General features: G+C 51.1%; 1 long non-coding RNA gene across 1 annotated transcript in view; it reads left to right on the forward strand.

The window, feature by feature from the left end:
* LOC122215502 overlaps positions 1-8,436 on the forward strand; it is a 39,587-nt gene extending 31,151 nt beyond the window's left edge. The window contains exon 4 of the long non-coding RNA XR_006200397.1: positions 7,861-8,436. This is a non-coding gene — a long non-coding RNA (uncharacterized LOC122215502). The remainder of the gene's footprint in view (positions 1-7,860) is intronic.
* The last annotated feature ends 6,319 nt before the right edge of the window (positions 8,437-14,755 follow it).

The raw sequence follows: 14,755 nt of genomic DNA on the forward strand, positions 1-14,755 counted from the left end.
CGAGCATCGCTTCTTCTAGGAGGCCTCCAGAGCCAGTTCGCTGCCCCAGGATGCTGGAGGCCAAGTCTGTCTAGCTCACTGTTTGCCCTCAGTATATTTTGAGCAGTACCTGGTATACAGTAGACTCATAGGCTCAGAAGGCTGAAGTGACCTACCAGGGTCACCCAGATAGTAACTGCCAGGGCTGGGAATCCACCTGGAAGGAAGGAACTAACGAACGGAGGGAGGGAAGGAAGGAAGGAAGGAAGGAAGAAAAGGAAGGAAGGAAGAGACGAGGAAGGGGGGGAGGAAAGGATGGAGGGAAGGAAGTATTGAGGGAAGGAAGGAGGAGGAAGAAGAGAGGGAGGGAAGGAAGGAAGAAGAAGGAAGAGAGAGGGAAGGAAGAAGAAGGAAGAGAGAGGCAAGGAAGGAAGGAAGGAGGGAGAGAAGGAAGAAAAGGAAGGAGGAAGAGAGGGAAGGAAGTAGGGAGGGGAGGGAGGGAGGAAGAAAAAAAGAGAAAGGAAGAAGAGAGAAGGAAGGAGGGGAGGGAGAAAGGGAGGGAGGAAGTAACCTCAGCTTCCCAGATGAACCGCACACCGCGGACAGAGAAATATACTTCTTGCCGGATCCCTCAGAGCCCTAGCCGGCCTGCTTCCCTTCCTCGGTCCTGCACAGCTGACTGGGAACCCAGGGAGGAGGTCCTCTGAGACCCTCAACAGAAATCTCCCTCCCGGGCACCATTGTGAAGCACAGAAGAGAGTGTCGACCCGGGTTTGAATCTCCAGGCCACCCCTTAGCAGCCCTATAGACTTGAGAAAGTTGGCCTCATCGTTATGCACCTCAATGTCCTCATCTATAATATGGGTTTTTTTTTAATATTAAAAAAAATTTTTTTTAACGTTTATTTTTGAGACAGAGACAGAGCATGAACGGGGGAGGGTCAGAGAGAGAGGGAGACACAGAATTCGAAGCAGGCTCCAGGCTCTAAGCTGTCAGCACAGAGCCCGACGTGGGACTCGAACTCACGAACTGTGAGATCATGACCGAGCCGAAGTCGGACACGAGCACGTGCAGGGGAGGGGCAGAGAGATGGGGAGAGAGGAGCTCAGAAACGGGGCTCGAACTCACATCATGACCTGAGCCAAAGTCTAATGCTTAACCGACTGAGCCACCCAGGCGCCCCCTATAAATTGGGTCTTATGGCCGCACCTTGGTGGTGTTCGACCAGCAGAAGTGCTCTGGTCCCAGAGTAAGTGGCAACATCGCCTTTGTGAAGCGAGGCCAGAGCAGAAGGCTTTTCTTCCTCCTTTGCCGTCTCAATGCTCCCCAACCCCCGGCCCAGGGGGCCTCACCCCTGGGCTTCTGACGCTGCCTTGCTGATATCCACCAAGATGATCAACCTGCTTGTTACAGTCAAGTGACTTGGAATCCGCGTGCATTCCCCCATCCGCCTCTCGCTTTGAGGGCGAGGGCTGGCTCACCCCCGTGAGGGGTCAGGTGAGGGCCAGCCTCACACCCACAGAAGTCACAAGGCAGCTGCCCCAGGACTCTAAGTTCCTGTCATCGGGGCCAGACCTTCTCACTACACGTCCCCAGGGCCTGGCCCAGGGTCACACCCAGAAAATGTTGGTTGGGAATTAAGGTTGACACTGACACGCTGCCTGCCCCAAAACAGTCAGCCCTGACTCACTACAGTGGTCGCTGGGGACTGGCCGGGGCCGGGGGCGGGGGTTGCATCTCCAGTGTTCTCTGCACCGTGATCAGCTGTGCTACGTGGCTCTCTTATTTCCCTACAGCCTCTAAGATAGATCCCTTTCCCCATTTCACAGAGGTGAAGGCTGAGGCCGGGGCAAAGCACTTGCCTGAACTCTCCCACACACTGAACCCTAGAGCCTGGAAGGGACATTCCCACCCATGGACTCTGCCCGGGCCCTCCCTAGCAGTCATTAGGCCTAGAATTTCCCCCTCAGGGAGTCCTTCTTTTCGATTAAGGACTGGGCCACTGCTAAAATGTAACACAGTGACAAATAGCTCTAATATTTAGTTTTAAAAATCCAACACTGTTTTCCACCCAGAGGTCAAAACAGCTGTGAGCTCCTCAAGGGAAGGAAGGGTTTCCTGGGGGTTCTCACGTCCTCCTTCCCTGTCATGGGGCCTGGTGTGGAGTAGGCATGCAGTAGATGTTTGTGGAATGAGCTGTGCTAGTGCAAAACGAGGGGGAGGCCGCCGCCTCACCGATAGACTCCTGCGGGAGGCCGCCTGGCACGGAGGCCACGGAATGAACAGCAGGGGTCCAGGGGAGGACCTGGGGAGTGGCCCTAGGCGGTGGCTGAGCCACCAGACAAAAGGAGTGGGCAGGGGGAGGACCTGTGGCTGGCCCACGCTGGACTGTGGTGGGACCAGGATACATGCCTTAGGAATTTTAAAGCCTTGAAAGTTGGGGCTGCTTGTTATGGCAACCTATTCTAATACAGCTTCTTCCGAAAAGTCGGAAATCGGGTAGCACTGGGCTCACTTTTCCACGCGGCAACGTTAAGCTGTCCCTTTCAGCCTGGCTGGGATTTTCTACCTCACCTGATCCCTGACCTCAGTCTTCCTGATTGAGGCACACAGAAGACAAGGGACCAGTTCGAGGTCACAGTGTATTGGTGGGCAGAGCTGAACTTGGACTGAAGTCTCACGGCTCCTGGTCCAGGATTCTTTCTTAAGTTCTTTACTTGTGAGCAGAGAGGAAGTGAGAAAAGAGGGAGAGGTTCAAAGTCTAGGGCCCTTTGGGGGTAAAGGGGGAGCTAAGTGGCAAAGAAGGGAAGGGGGCACCCCATGTAGTGGAGGGTGTGAAAAGATGGGGGAACCATGACTGCTCTGATTCCAGTTTGCAGAAGGCTCAGAAATGCCCTACGGGCAAAATCAGGCGCCTTCCCCAAGGGGCTAGACCTGCGTCTGGCCTGGAGGCCTGACCCCAATCCTCCCTTTCTCTCTCCCTCTTGGGAAAGAGCCCACGTCCCTGGTTGCCAAAGCTCCACTGAAAACACGCAGAAGCCAATTTTCCTTCCCAGACAATCACACCCAGAAAGAAACAATCTGCAAAATAATCCCCTGTCGAGGCCGTTGTGCCAGGAATGTGTGCGTCAGGAGGGCGGGGAGGGCACTCTGTGAAGGGTGGAGAGCCGTTGGAGGCGAGCCCTCTCCCAGTGGCTGTGCTGGGGGGCTTCGCCTGCTCCTTGAAGTCACTGTAACTCCCTAGTAACCCGCCAAGCATGCATTTCCCGGCGTGCATTTCCCAGACACGCCCCAACTAGTCTCCTCTGACACTTTTCTGCAAGTAAATCAGTGTCTTTGGTGGTGATTTTGTGGATGCCCAGGGGCTGCTGGTGGGCCGTGACTCCTTCTTTGGCTTTACCATATCACCTCCCAGACCAGACCCACGGAACCCATGGCCGCTTTGCCGGAAGCTCAGCTTGCTCGTGACTTTTCCACGCTGATGACCACCACCCACGCCCCTGCTCTGGCCACCGGGGCCCAGCGGGCTCCCCAGCTCAGACCCAGGAAGGTGCTTGGGGACTTGAATTTGCATCCAGCTGCCACTATCGCCAACAACCACCCACCATCCGCATATTGACAGGAACAGAGAGAAATTACTACACTGAGGGTCTGGGTAGAGAAAGAAGAAAAGAGAATGTCCCTTCACAGCTGCTGGTGCAGAAAGACCCCACTAGAAAGCTTCAGGAATGAGTGAGGACCTTGGGCACAAAAGCCTGAGTTGTCCTTAAGGAGCAATTGTGTGGTAGCTACACCAGATGTCCGTTAAACAATAATACCAGCAGGGGCACCTGGGTGGCTCCGTCGGTTAAGCATCTGACTCTTGATTTCAGCTCAGGTCATGATCTCACGGTTGGTGAGTTTGAGCCCTCGTGGGGCTCTGTGCTGACAGCGGGGAGCCTGCTTGGGATCCTCTCTCTACCTCTCTCTTTGCCCCTCCTCTGCTTGTGCTCTCTCTTTCAAAAATAATAATAATAATAATAACACCAGCAAACTGTACACGTCTACGACTCCTTCCCCGTACTTCTGAATCCAAGAAATTCTGAACAAAATAAGGTTAGTACCAAAATTCATTTGGTGCCCCAAATCTAACCTGAGCACATGTATAAATATTCATACATTCTTTTCTGCAGAAATATTAATGTGTTTAATTATGGGATGCTAACCCAGACCCCACTGGTGTGTTACATAACATAAGGTGTGTGCTTTGTCTTTTTTTTAAAAAAGATTTTATCTTGTTTTTTTAGAGAGAGTGTGAGCTGGGAAGAGGGACAGAGGGACAGACAGAATCTTAAGCAGGTTTCATGCTCAGCGCAGAGCCTGACGTGGGGCTCAGTCCCACGACCGGGGGATCATGACCTGAGCCAAAATCAAGAGTTGGATGTTCAACCAACTGAGCCACTGAGGCGCCCCTTTAAGGTTTTATTTTTAAGTAATCTCTACACCCAACGTGGGGCTCAAACTTACAACCCCGAGATCGAGAGTCAAACGCTTCACTGACCGAGCCAGCCAGGCGCCCCTGGTGTGTGCTTTCTAAAACCCAAAAGCTTCCAAAATCCCAAAACACACGAGGGCCCTGAGACATCAGGGTTTCAGATAAGAGATGGTGGCCTGTAAACATTCTAAGTGCTTTATATCTATTAACTCACTTGATCCTTGCAGAAACCTACGGAGTAGACTTGTTCTGACTATGATTCCCGTTTTATAGATGAGGAAACTGAGGCAGAGAGAGGTAAAGTGACTTGCTTCAGAGCTGGTGAGTGTTGGAGCTAGGGTTTGGCCCCCGCATCCTGGCTCCAGAGCGTACTCTCTGAGCTACTCCACCATCTGCCGGGGTAGGTGGTAACAGCAGGGATGAGCATGTTCAGCTACGTGCGCAGCAAGCACACGCCCGGGAGGGCGCGTGAGGAGCAGGTCTGCAGGGCGGCCACCCACCCGGTTTGCCCTGCAACTGTCCTGTGTCCCCAGAAACTCCTCAGTCCCACCAAACTAGGGCGGTCGGTCACCCTAGTTCTTGGGGACCATGTGCCCCTTTTCTTACCAGCATCACGAGCATCACGGTGCACGGAGGGGGTCCCAGGGTCTGGAGGTGCGTGTTGTTCATAGAACATGGCTCCTCAACCAAAACCAGGATCTCTTGCAGGCACTTCACCAAGGCACCGGGAGAAAACTCTGGAGGAAATGGTGACTGTGTCAGACTCACCGAGAGGCAATGTGTCTGTGTTCAGTCGTTTGTAAGGATAAGCGTGGCTCTACCTGGCTTTCCCCTTGAGCATTGACTTTGGACTCCATTGTAAACACAGTGGAAATATTGCTTTGGAGGGAGATTTACTCTGATGTTCCAATTCAGAAATGACTAACTCTCATCCCCACCTTCAAATTTTAACTTGTTAAAGTCCACACTTCTCAGAAATGAGCCATATCAGAGATTTCTTTTTCCTAAGTACAAAGAAGAGGGCGGCAAGGCCGTCGCACTTGACAAGCAGGTTTGGGCTATGGAGGCGAGAGAGAAACATTCCCCGGGGTTAAGAGCAAGAGAGAACCCTGTGTGCTGAGGGCGCCCCAAGAATGCAGGCTGGAGGCTCCTGGTTAAACACGGCAGACTGAACACATTTATTCGCCTCCATTGTTTTTGAAATTCTAATAAAATGACATAAAAGCGTTTTTAAAAATGCACACCTCTCCACTGGGACAAAGAGACCATGTGAGGAGCTCACAGCAGATGAGAACAGTCAACCAAACTCTAGAAGCTGGAAAACAGATGCTAGGCTGACTTGAGAAACCCAGGAACTTGAACCCTGACTGTTCAGGGGAGCCATCAGGACACAAGACAACTGGAGATCAAAGGCTCAGGGATGAGAGAGACCAAGAACCTCCAAAGACCGAGGTGTAGGGCAGGACTGAAAACAGAAAGGCTGGTGGTTATCTGTCTGGCAGACGGCGGACTTCTAAGTCTCCTTCCCCAGCTGGCACGGGCAGGACAGGACCTCCCGCCTCACAGCAGGAGGCTCACCCACGAGAGAGCCTGGGATGCTAATCTGTGATGTTCCCCGGGGCTCAGCGCGGAGCCTGGAATATAGCAGGTCCTTGGTAAGTTGTTGCTGTCATTATTATATTCAGCTACCCTCTTTCGGTCTTATTCTCTGATTTTCTTCTCTTGGTCAGACAGGGCTGTAAAGACACCTGAGGCCTAGAAGGCAGAATCTGGCAGCCTGGCAACACCCCTCCGCCCATCCACGCACCCTCCTCACACACCCAGTTCTTTGATGTGGCACAAATGGCTCATTGTCTCCTCTTCTTGAGCAGGTGGACCTTGCATTTTAGCTAGCTACCTTGCCTCCCGGCTATAAGCGTTTCTCAGTCTTCTTTTCAATTAGGTATGGCCATTTGACTATAAGAGTGGAAGTGGCATGAGGAAATCAGGAATTATCTTTAAAAGAGGAGAGCTCTTCCTTCACTCTGCTGTCTTGGGCTGCAGATGTGATGGCCAGTGCTCCAGCAGCCATGCTGGACAATGAGGATAAAGGCCACATGCTTGGGACGGCAGAGCAGAGAGATGGAAGGAGGCATCTGCACAGAGTTGCCATACTAGCCTGCGTTGCCCATCGTTGTACTTTTTTTTTAATGTTTATTTTATTTATATTTGAGAGGGGAGGAGGGGCAGAGAGTGAGGGAGAGAGAGAATCCCAAACAGGTTCCGTGTGTGAGATCTTGACCTGAACTGAAATCAAGAATTGGATGCTTCGCCAACTGAACCACCAAGCGCCCCTGGACATCTTTTACAAGACAGAGAAGTAAACTTGTTTCCAGTTTTGGCTACTGTTAGTTTAGAATTTTCTACTGTATGCAACTGATTCCAATTCTGCCTGGTTAAATTTGAGTTGGGGCAACACCTTCCTTGTCTTCTTTCCTATTCAGAGACCAGAATCAGCAGAGACTTTGGCTGTTATGAAGTCCACAGGGCCAGGGACAAAATCAGGCCCACAGATGTGTTTCTTAGCTCAATCAAAGTTTTTAAGATTCAGGAGGTATTGAACACTTTTTTTTTTCTTACCAGTATGACTTTTTTCTTTATTAAAAAAATTTTTTATGTTTATTTTTGTGTGTGTGTGTGTGAGAGAGAGAGAGAGAGAGAGAGAGAGAGATTATTTATTTATTTATTTTATTCATGAGAGATCATGAGCAAGGGAGGGAAGAGAGAGAGGGAGACACAGAATCGGAAGCAGGCTCCAGGTGCTGTCTGAGCACTCAGCACAGCTGGAACTCGAGAATGGTGACATCATGACCCGAGCGAAAGTTAGCTGCCCAACCAACTGAGCCACCCGGGCGCCCCTCTTTATTTTTTTTTATTAGTATTCTTAGAGCTTTACTTCTTGGTTTTAATTAAGTTTAAAATTTATGATTGAAGTGTAGTTGTGACATTCTGGTAGTCTCAGGTGTACGACGTATTGATCTGACAATTCTATAAATTACTCTTGCTCACCGTGATAAGTATAGTCACCGTCTGTCTGAACACATTTTAAACATTGAAAGTGTGGTTTCTGGATTTCCTTGAACACTCAGAGGATTCGCGTTTCGGCACAGCAGCATTTCTATGGGGCATCTGCCGTCTCACTGCACAGTCCTTACCTCCACTGCTCTCCCACGAGTGAGGCATGTCTGTGTACTATTCCACGAGCTAGGTCTGGCCGCGTGTGTCTTAGCCTACAGAATCCTATGAGCTCGATGTGTATATGGGTTACGCTGCGAGTTAGGTATCTATGTGGGTTACCCTACGAATCAGGGATGGCTCTGTGTTATCCCATGAGCTCGGTGTGTATATGTGTTATCTCCACTCAACAGATGAGGAAGTTGAGGCCCAGAGAGGACCGGCCCTGAGTCACAGAGCTGCAAGCGGTGGAGCCAGGACTCCAGACTGTCTGCATTCCAAACTTGCTCTGTTGGTCTTTGAGTTTGCAACCCTTGACTTCCCAACCCCTTGCTGGAAGTTTCACAGAGGAAGACAATAGAGCCGAGGAGGAAGAAATAGTTGATGACCCTTGTCACATTGAATCAAATTGATGATGCTGGTTCCCCTGCTGCCCAGGAGCAAACCATGGAGAGGATGGGTTTTTTTCCTGCATATCCTCAGTGCCTGGTGCAGAGCCAGCCGAGGGAACTACGTGCCAAACGAATGAGGTGACCTGCCCTCAGTCACACAGAGCCGGATGCGAACCCAGGGCTCCCGCCTGCCTACTCAGGCCTCTTCCCCCAGACCTGGCTGCTGTCCAACCTACCCTGCATCCCCTTGGATACTGGTAGAGGTCAAGAGCACAGGCTCTGAGTCTAGCATATTCACACCCAAATTCCAGCTTCATCTTTCACCACTTCGGGCCTTGATTTCTCCACCAGCAAATGGGGCTAATCATGGAACCTACATCATAGGGCTGCTGGGGGTGGGGGGGTGGGGATTTCTAGATGAAATCCTATGCCCGTGAATAACACCGACCAGCATAAAATAGGTGCTCAATAAATAGTAGCTACTATTGTGACACAAATTTTGCATGAGTGTGTGCGGTAGGGAGGGGTTTACCTTTGTCTTGAAATTCTTTCCTTAGGCATCATCTTGCCCTCCCTTAATCCAAGGCAACCTGAGCCTGCACAGGGCTGGGACACAAGGTCATGCTCATTAAGGGCTTCCCATATACCTCAGAAGCTCAACAACAATAACCTTAATTGCCTACTTACATCCTATCATTCCACCAACGTGTAGCAAGTGCCTACTTTCCCCCAGGCCCTAGCAAGTGCCTACTTTCCCCCAGGCCCTGGGTCAGGGCTGGGGATCCGGGATAAGTTGACCCTGTCCTGCCTTTATAGACTATCCACCTGGCTGGTAAGGTTAGACAAGGTCACACAATTCTCTGACACACATACAATGACAAGTCTTATGGGAAGGTCACCTTCCCAGGTGCACTGCTGGACTACATGTCCCAGCCTTCCCCGTAATTCAGTATGGCACATGAGGCAGCTGTGGGGATTGAATGTGGGCAGGAGTGATGTGTGCACTTCGGAGCCCTTACACTCCTTAGTACTCTCTTCGCCCTGTGAATGGCTGGAATAAAGATGATCCCCAGGGCCACCTGAGACCCACATGTCGTAGGACCAAGTAGAGAGTTGCCACCTGCTCACAACTGTTATATAAGCAAGGACTCTATTTCTAGCCTATTTGCTGGGTATCTATAACATTCTATGTGTAACAGTAGCTAGGGTTACCCCAACTGATAATCTTTCATGAAAGCCTGGTTCTCGTCTCTGTAACTTTTCCCCTTCCCAACTCGAACAATCACATTGGGCTCTGTAGTACTAAGTTACCAGCTTAATTTGTTTAACTGGACATGATATTCCTGATCAGTATTGTGTCCAATTAGAATATTCTTTGTGGGGGATAAGCTTAGGAATCCCCCGGGTTTACACCAATGGGTTAACAAGGCATAAAGAAATGAAGTCATAATATGCTCACACCCGAGTTTGGGTAAACCAGATTGGCACCCCGAGAATAGAGAGGCACAAAGGTGCAGAAATAGGTGCAAGGCACCCCAAAATAGAGAGGGGGTGCAGAGCCCCCCAAATAGGGAGAGGCCAAGGCCTGAAATAGGAACAGCACAAAGGTACCCAGCACACAGGTGTATGAAATAAAGATTAGATGTTCAGGGTGGAAGCACCCCAATTCAGTACTCTGGCAGAAAAGCTGCTTTCCCAGGACAGGGCCTGGGATCCTAGGTAAACTGGTGATTTGGACAAGGGACTGCCGCTGCAGGCAAAGCAGCCAAGAGTGGAGATGGTTAACAAAAGCAAAGGTGCCTTGTCAGCCCTGAGGTTATTTCCTCTGTCTCATCCCCTCGGCAAAGATAAACAGGGGTGCTGCCTCACGTCCACTGTAAACAACCTTCCTCCCGACTGCCCGGCGCCCGGATTTTGTTTTATATTGACCCAGACCCCAAACACTGTATATCTTCAAAACCCCCCCTCTTTCCTCACGTTCCCAAGTTAACGTTGCCAGTTTCCTTGTCTCTTTGTACACACCCATCACGTTTGTAAGCCTTCTGATACTAATTAAAACGGGGCAAGGATCCTTATTCGGGGCTCTTGTCTTTTCCGGGACATCAGCCATCTCTGGCTTTAATCCTGCGTCGGCTCTTTTGCTGGCCAAAAGAGAACTTTAGACTTAGAGTCTATGACAATTCTTATTCATTAGTTCTCTGTTTTCATTCATTCATTCATTTGTTGTTGTTGTTGTTGTTGGCTGGAATTAGATCCCGAGGTAGATTTTTCTCTCTCCACCCCTCTTCCAACTCTGTAGACATTGGCCTACCCTGTATTTATGTGAAGGTCAAGACCAGCCTATATCACCCAGGGTCCCGGCAGAAAGCAGGCAAACACTCAAACTGAATAATTGAGGGGAGTTTAATAAAGGAATTATATTCATTAAGAAGATGAATACATTCTGAGGATATAATGTATAACAGGATGGCTTACGTGGATAACACTTTTGCAAAACTGAAATGTTGAAATGTGCTAAGAGTAAAACATAAGTGTCCTCACCAAAACAAACAAACAAAGAGGTAAATATACGATGATGAGTGTGCTAATTAACTTGATGGTGGGGGGAGAATCTTTTCACATGTATGCTTAGATCATCACATTATACACTTTGGTTTTTTGTTTTTTTTTTTTAATTTTTAAAGTTTATTTTGAGAAAGAGTGTGCAAGCGGGGGAGGGGCACAGAGAGAGGGGGACAGAGGATCCCAACCAGGCTCGGAGCCCAACGCGAGGCTCGAACCTACAAACCGTGAGATCCTGACATGAGCCAAAGTTGGAGGCTTAACTGACTGAGCCACCCAGGCGGCCCATATTGCACACTTTGAATATCTTACAATTTCATTTGTCAATCATCCCTCAGTAAAGCTGGGAAAAAACAAGGGATTCACAAAGCTGTGGCCAGGCGTGGCTGTCAGGGCCCAGCCCGAGAGCCCTCAGCATCGCCTCTGCATGGCACTCATGCCATGTAGTATCAGGCTCAGTCTCCTGCTCGTTCTTTCTCCTGGTGTTTTCTAGCCATGGGAACAAGCTGAGCCAGCGGGTTGAGCAAGCCCGGAGTGCCCAGAAGTGAATGTCCTCAAAGTCAAAGGGCAGTTGATAGATAAACCTCCCAGCCTCCTCACTCCTCAGCAGGGTTAACTCTGACACGTCCTCTACATGGTCTCCCGGAGTTCGCTGCACAACTGAGCTCTGGGCGCCTGGTCCTGTAGCCCGTCTGCATCGGCCCCCTTCCTGTCTTCCTGCGTCTCCTGGGCCTCTTCCCAAATACACGGCCTGGCACTTAAATCTTCACCTCAGGCTCTGCTTCCAGGGAACTCGAACCCAGAGCAGAGCTTCTGGAAAGCAAGAAGGGGTGGCGCAGTAGCCTGAGGCTGGTAACTAAAGGAATCATTGCCTTTGAAGGTGGGCAGTGTGGCTTGGACCGGACCGCCTGCCAGGAGCTGTGGCCTTGGTGGAGAGACACAGCTGACCCGGTGGCTGACTGTGCAAGGGGGGAGAGAAGGAATAAACATCCTGACGTCTCCCTCCTCCCGCTTTCTGACCTCCTGCTGCTGCCCCCTCTATTGGCCAAACCCAAGTCAGAGGGCAAGAGCGGCTGATGGTGTTTCCGTAGTGGGGGTGCTGCCTGGCATGGAGCAGTGCGTAAGAGCAAACACAAGCCGGGCAGCACACAGCCCGATCGCTTCTCTTTGTGTTCGACCTGCTTGAGAAGGCAGAATTTTGATAGTTCAGGATCTGCGAAAAGGCTTTTCCGGGTGTCAGAATGGCATAAACTCAGGTGCAGAGACTGGAGGGGCTGGGTGGCTAGGCACTAGCATCCCTGTTATCTCCTTCTGCTGGACCGTCTATCCCCCACGATTTAGTGGCTTCAAATAACCACCATTTTATTACATACCACAACCCTGTAGGTCAGGAGTTTGGGTTGGGGTCAGCTGGGTAATTCTTCGGTTCCACATGGCACGGCCCAAGTCACAAATTCAGTTGGCGGCTGCTCTGGTCCGGAGGGTCCAACACGGCTTCCCTGGTGTGTTTGGTTTCTTGGTGGGAGTGGTAGAAAGGCTGGGCTCAGCTAGACTGCAGAGGCTCTACATGGGGTCTCCAGCAGGAGGGGCTCAAGGTGGTTGGACTTCATACGCAGCAACTCAGGGTTCCCAGAGAGAGTGTTCAAGAGGCCCCGGTGGAAGCTGCCAGGCTTTTGATGAGCCAGGCTCAAAGTCCAGGAATGTCCTTTCCATCGTGTTCTGTTGAACAAGGCCCTCCATCCAGCCCAGATACACAAGGAAGGAAAGCCACAACGGGAGGAACAGCAAAGAACTTGTGATCGATCGCCTTTACTCCACCAGCAAGTCGCCCAGGTTGACTAGTGTCTGGGAAACGCACCAGGAAGTCAAGGGACAGACGTGGGAGAGGGACCAGAAAGTCATGACAGGGGCTGGGGAGATAGCAACAAGGCAGAGAGTGAAGGCTCTAGAGTTGGATTCGGATTCAATTCCATCTCTGCTACTCACAATGTGCGCTAAGCAGGCTGTTCCACTGTCTGAGCCTCAGTGTCCTTATCTGTAAAATGAGGAAGTCTGTTTCCACTGCACAGCATTGCTGCGAAGATTCAACGGGATGGTCCTATAAAGCGCTTCCCAGGGTACCTGGCCCCAAGTGTGTCTCAATAAATGAGAGCCATTCTTTTTTTAAACGTTTATTTATTTTTGAGACAGAGAGAGACAGAGCATGAACGGGGGAGGGTCAGAGAGAGGGAGACACAGAATCTGAAACAGGCTCCAGGCTGTCAGCACAGCCTGTCAGCACAGAGCCCGACGCAGCACAGCTGTCAGCACAGAGCCCGACGCGGGGCTCGAACTCAAGGACCGCGAGATCATGACCTGAGCCGAAGTCAGATGCTTAACCGACTGAACCACCCAGGCGCCCCAATGAGAGCCATTCTTATCCTGAGTTACATGGAGAGCCAGGAAAGGGTCTTGCAAAAAACTCTGACTCCAACCTCGTATTGGAAGGGTCATTTTTGACCTACTCTCTCCCTCACTCCCACATACAACCCAACCCAAGTCCAGCTGATTTTACCCTGTAAGTGTAGCTTGAATCTGATTTTCCCCATCTCTTCCACTGTCACCACACTCTGCCTAGACCACTGCAGCAGCTCCCTTTCTAGTCCCCCAGGGATGTCCTCTGCACCCCACTGCCTCCCCGCCCCCCCGCCCCCGCCCCCGCCAATGTTTTCCCCTCACAGCAAGCGAGCCCAGGCTTAACCTGTAACATGCATGTGCACTCAAAGCACCTGGAATCTTGTTAAAATACAGATTCCAGTTCAGCAGGGCTGGGATGGGGGCTGGAAGCGTGCATTCTAATCAGCCCCAGGGAATAGACGCCAATGATGCCCGGACCATACTTTGAGTAGCTGGAGACTTTTTTTCCCCAAATAAAAGTGTGATCCTGTTTTGCCTCCATTTACACCCTCCACTGATTTTTCCAGTGCTCTCAGGAGCAAAGACCAATCAATCCCTCACCATGTCCCACACACCCCCGTGTGATCTAGCTCTCACCTGACTAGCCCCACGCCACCCACTTCCCACCCTATTTCCCCCTTATATATCAATTTATTTATAATATTATGAAATGAAATAATGCTACTCAAATACTGGACCACCACCAGTAACCAGAATGTACCTGTGAACTCTTCTTCCCCTTCTTTCCCATTCCCCTGAGACAACATTCTTAAGTTTGTGTTTATCTTTCCCTTTAAAAGTTTTTTCTACATGTGCATGTGCCCACACAAGCATATTTTTGGTTTTGCTTTTACCATACATTCTAAAAGTTGCATCATAGTGTACAAAGTTTTTCTGCAACTTATTTCTTCATGCAGAGTGGTTTCCGAGATACGTCTAGCTTCTCTGCAGCTCGAGTCCATTCAATTTCACGGTTGTGTAACATTCTATAGTGAAAATCCCAGTTTTTGCCCACTCTGTGAGGATGGGCATTAGGGGGTGTTTCCAGTGCTGTCTGCTGTGAGGCACAGTGCTGCTGTGAACATCCTCGAAAATGCTCTCTGACTGCAGGCAGGCGGGTTTCTCAAGGGTAAATGCCTAGGAGGGGATCTGCTATGCCTCCCTCCTCGCCGTTTATTCCCCAGGGGTCTCACAGAGAATGTTCTCTCCACGTGGGCTGCCCTCTGCCACTCCACCCCTACTCTCCCCCCCCCCCCCCCCGCCCCACCTAGTAAACCCAGAGAAGCCTTCGCCGACCTGTAAGCCACGGCTAGTCCCCATTAAGGACCCCGACTGTACATTTATGTTGTGGGATTATGTGATGAGCGTGTGTCTCGCCCATTAGAGTGCAAGCCACACGAGGTCTGTGACGCTCACCGTTCCCAGCTTCCAGGTCGGGCCTGGCACGCTGCAGGCGCCCAGGAGGTAGCTTGAATGCTGCTCGAGGGGCCAGGAGGGAGGCAGAGCCAGCCAGGCGGCTGGAGCCCGAGCCCACAGGTGGCTCCAACACTGCGTCCCGGGGCCGGAGGTTCAGGGCGGGCCACCGCCCAGGGGGCGCTCGGATTTGTCCCCGCCGCTCGCTAGGAATTCCAGGAAATACACTACCCCGGTCTGAGGGGCGGGGCGGGGGCTCCGGCTGGGGGGCGGGGCGGGGCTCCGG

This window comes from Panthera leo, chromosome A3 (genome assembly GCF_018350215.1).
Source record: "Panthera leo isolate Ple1 chromosome A3, P.leo_Ple1_pat1.1, whole genome shotgun sequence".
NCBI classification, from domain to species: Eukaryota; Metazoa; Chordata; class Mammalia; order Carnivora; family Felidae; genus Panthera; species Panthera leo.